Source organism: Macrobrachium rosenbergii, chromosome 3, assembly GCF_040412425.1.
Source record: "Macrobrachium rosenbergii isolate ZJJX-2024 chromosome 3, ASM4041242v1, whole genome shotgun sequence".
Taxonomy (NCBI): domain Eukaryota; kingdom Metazoa; phylum Arthropoda; class Malacostraca; order Decapoda; family Palaemonidae; genus Macrobrachium; species Macrobrachium rosenbergii.
The window spans coordinates 85,634,971-85,639,440 of NC_089743.1; positions in this window are offsets into that span (position 1 = coordinate 85,634,971).

Below are 4,470 nucleotides of genomic sequence, written 5' to 3' on the forward strand. Positions count from 1 at the left end.
TAGTTATCTGATACAATTACATAAGCTCATTTAGTTTTTGATCAGAAAGGAACATGTTACCAAAAACTGTATTTTTTGGCAATAAGCTACGACTAACTATTGCCGTATATAAAAAGGATGAATAGACTTGAATTTTACTGCTAGAATTAATCACATGACTTGAACTCAGTTCTTTATCACCGCTGGTTTGAGCTTTCTTCACTTTTCCAACAGCAAAGATAACGTCAGTCATACCAATTACCAATAACTCCTACATCATTGTCTTGTGATAATAAGCATGATAATAATAAATCACAGAATGACTGTGATGTAAGTTAGTGAAAACATGGTTATGCTAATATATATATATATATATATATATATATATATATATATATATATATATATATGTATATATATAAATATATATATATATATATATATATATATATATATATATATATATATATATATATATATATATATATATATATAAACACCTTTTATTAAAATGCACTAAAAGGTAAAAAATATTTTTTTGAGACACTACGATTTTCTTACAATTAATCATGTCTATAAAAATAAAGCGTGGGCATAAACATACAAGGAAATGCTACAAGTAAAAATATATATTTCTTATTTTTTCGTAGCATTTACTTTCATGTTTGGCCCCCATGCTTTTATTTTCGTAGGCTTGTTTAATTGTAAGAAATCCTGGCGTGTCCCAAAAAATATATTTTACTTTTTAGCGCATTTCAATAAGAGTGTATTTAAAATTTTTTTTCATATATTTTTCTTTTAGAGTTTTTAGTCTTGACAGACATAGTAACCGATTTATGATTGTAGTTAACGAAATTGAACTTGATATTCTAATTTATAATACCCTGTCGAGTCAAAGAAGGTTTGAAAAATCCATAAAGTTATTAGCTTATCACACCATGTCAAAATGGTATGAAAATCCGTAGATTTATTCAATTCATACACATCTTGAGATACTGGGAGAGGTCACTGTAGGGTCACTAGAGGTCACTGCTGACATACTGATCATGTATGGTTGTATTGTCACTGGGATTGAGTAACCATGAAAAATTTCAATTCCATCGGGCGAAGGGAACAGGTCGAAAATTGGGTTGCATGATTTGACCCACAAAAGCAAGCTAAATAAAAGTGTATAAAAATCTCTCAAAAGCGCTTCGCCCATCATAAAAATTCTGGAAAACGGAAATTAACGATGATAATAGCACTTATTTATTGGTTCTGATCCCTATGAATATATTGCTAATTATTTTATGTAATAGATTTCAATAAATATGTGCGAGGATATAACAAATTATCTAGCAATGGAGAGAATGCGGTTTTTTATCAGTGAGTTTACATAATTTTAAATAACGCATGGGCTTTTTCGTGACAGCAGCGGAATTTAAATAATTAACATTTTAATTTTATATGTCAATCTTCTGTTATTTCTCAGTTAGAATGGTCATCATATCCTGATTAAAAGAACATTTAGGAGAAAAAATGTATTGTATCTTTTATAACTGACGGGAGCTATTTCTAGAGAACTAGTCATATATTCGTCATAAATAACAATGGCAAAGCGACAAAAGATTTAGTTCCAATACTGTAAATTTGTCTAAACGGAGAAGGTGAGAGGTCATGAATTTTCTAGTACATTCATCATCAAAAGAGAGGTACCGCCTATAGTGTGCCTTACAAGACACTGTAGGCGAAGCTTTCAGTCACCAACCGCCAGGCTTTCCGCCTAGCTATCCAGCTTCTCTGACATTGTGTTCTTCTAGTTTTCACTCATTATTATTATTATTATTATTATTATTATTATTATTATTATTATTATCCATCTGTTCCATTACGTCCTACTACCAAGGAATCCAGTTCATACTTTGCCATACCAAGATTAAAACCTCTCGTAAGACTCAGTTGTTTTGATGAAAATATTGTATGACAATATAAAAGCAATTCTGACGAGGAAAAAGAATGAAGGTAAAAGACAGGTTTTGTGCAATGAAATTTGGAAACTCTGATGCATGAAATTCCTATGAAGATGAGACAGCCTCGTATGATTGAAGAGGAAGTCTTTCGCAATCATGAGACTGCGACTATATTGAAAACTGAGAAGGGACAGGGAGATAAACAAGTAAAAGCAAATCTATGCATTATATATATATATATATATATATATATATATATATATATATATATATATATATATATATACATATATATATACATATACATATATATATATATACATATATATATATATATATACACATATATATATATATATATATATATATATATATATATATATATATATATATATATATATATATATATATATATATATACACACACACACACACCAGCTGATCAACCGCTTTGCCCAGGAAAGCTCTGAATGACGACTGATAAACTCTCTCTCTCTCTCTCTCTCTCTCTCTCTCTCTCTCTCTCTCTCTCTCTTTTCCTGTGCAGATAGTTGCTTCAATTACATTGACAAGAAATTTTGACATTTTATATTTCACCCCTTCTCACCCCCCATTCTTATCGGGGCTGAACTTGGACTTAAAGGTCATCGGGGGTGTCTACTATTCATCTCAGCAACCTTGAAAACTATGGATTGGACATTGCTATCTATTGTTTTCTGTTATTTTTACATGTCATCCCCTTCCCACCCCTTCTAAACCCCCATTCCTATCAGACCTGAACTTGGACTTAAAGAGCATTGGGAGTGTCACTATTCATCTCAGCAACCTTAAAAACTATGGCTTAGACACTGACATCTGTCGTTTTCAGTTATTTTTCCATGTCACCCCCTTCCCACTCCTCACCCCCTCTTCCTATGTGGGGTGAACTTGGACTTTGAGGGCTTCAGGACTGTCACTATTCATCTCATCAACCTCAATAACTATGGATTAGACACTAATAGCTGTTGTTTTCAGTTATTTTTGCATATCACCCCCTCCCCATCCCTTCCCACGCCTCCCCTTCCTATCGGGGCTGAGCTTGAACTGAAAGGGCATCAGGAGTGTCACTATTCATCTTAGCGACCTCGAAAACTATGGATTAGGCACTATTATCTATCGTTTTCAGTTATTTTTACATGTCACCCATTTCACACCCTTTCTTGCACCCGATTCCTATCAGGGCTGGACTTGGACTTAGAGGGAGTGTCACTATTCATGTCAGCAACCTTGAAAACTAAGGATTAGATACTAATATCTGTCGTTTTCGGCTATTTTTACATCACCCCCTTCCCATCCACACCCCCTTTGGTGCCAGTGATGTCTTACCCCCACAGATAGTAAGTCATATGAATACCAAGTTTGGTTGAAATTGCTCAATGCATTTCAGAGTTATGCTGGAACATTCACACACACATGCATACATCCATTTTATATATATATGTGTATATATATATATATATATATATATATATATATATATATATATATGTTATAAATATGTTACACCCTCGAGATCCCATTGGTAAGCGTGTCCTTCCCCGAGTCAGTCTTGACAAAAACTTCTCATGTGGCAACTGGAAAGAGTCCTTCTCACACTCTCTCTTTCTCTCAATTCTAAATAAATCCTTTCACGTGTGAAATTAAACCTCCTTTACAAAAATAAAGTTTATTCTTCAAAAAAAAAAAACTAACATAAACAAGTTAATTATCGTAACCAGTCACAATGTACGAAAATGTAAAAAAAAATACAAGAAAATAAAGGACTTCCCAAAAGCATTACACCATTTTAACACTAATGAGACTATCTCCCGTTTCTACATTGTCACTACAACAGGCCCCTCATTTTTAAGCCCATTGTACCAGTCTCAATTGGCTATATTCCCACAACAGTCAAATTCTAATAAGCTCATACATGCACCCATATTTGTCATACATGGCACACCTGTGTAATTGATGCCCACAGATGTGAAACATCTGCAGAAAGAGAAATATGCCCTATTAACCCTGGGCACAATATGTTTTCACACCATCAAAATACATGAGAATAAAAAATAGTACAAGAGGAAAAATAATGCAATCAATGATACAAAATAAAAATAGAAAATAGTGCAACCAATGTCTGTCTTCAACACTCACCAATCAGGCGACAATTCGAACCCAAGCAACCTAGCTATGTCACAGCTCAAAGCAAAATAAAATATTATTTCACAAAAGGTCTAAGCTCGAGGCGCACACAGGTATGTACAAACGAAGCCACATGCCTCAATGCCCCACCTATAAACCAGTTAAAACTAGAAATTCCTTCTAGAATGTTCCCAAGAGGAATGTGGACACATATCCGCTCTAATGGCCTGTCGCTAGGCGACATAACCCCACCTCAGGTTAATGGATTCTTAATTACATGGGCGCTGATGTGTCGCCACTAATCACATGAGTAAACACACTTTCCAACACTGATCATCACACTGCTTTCGCGACCAACAGGAATGTCACGACTTCATAA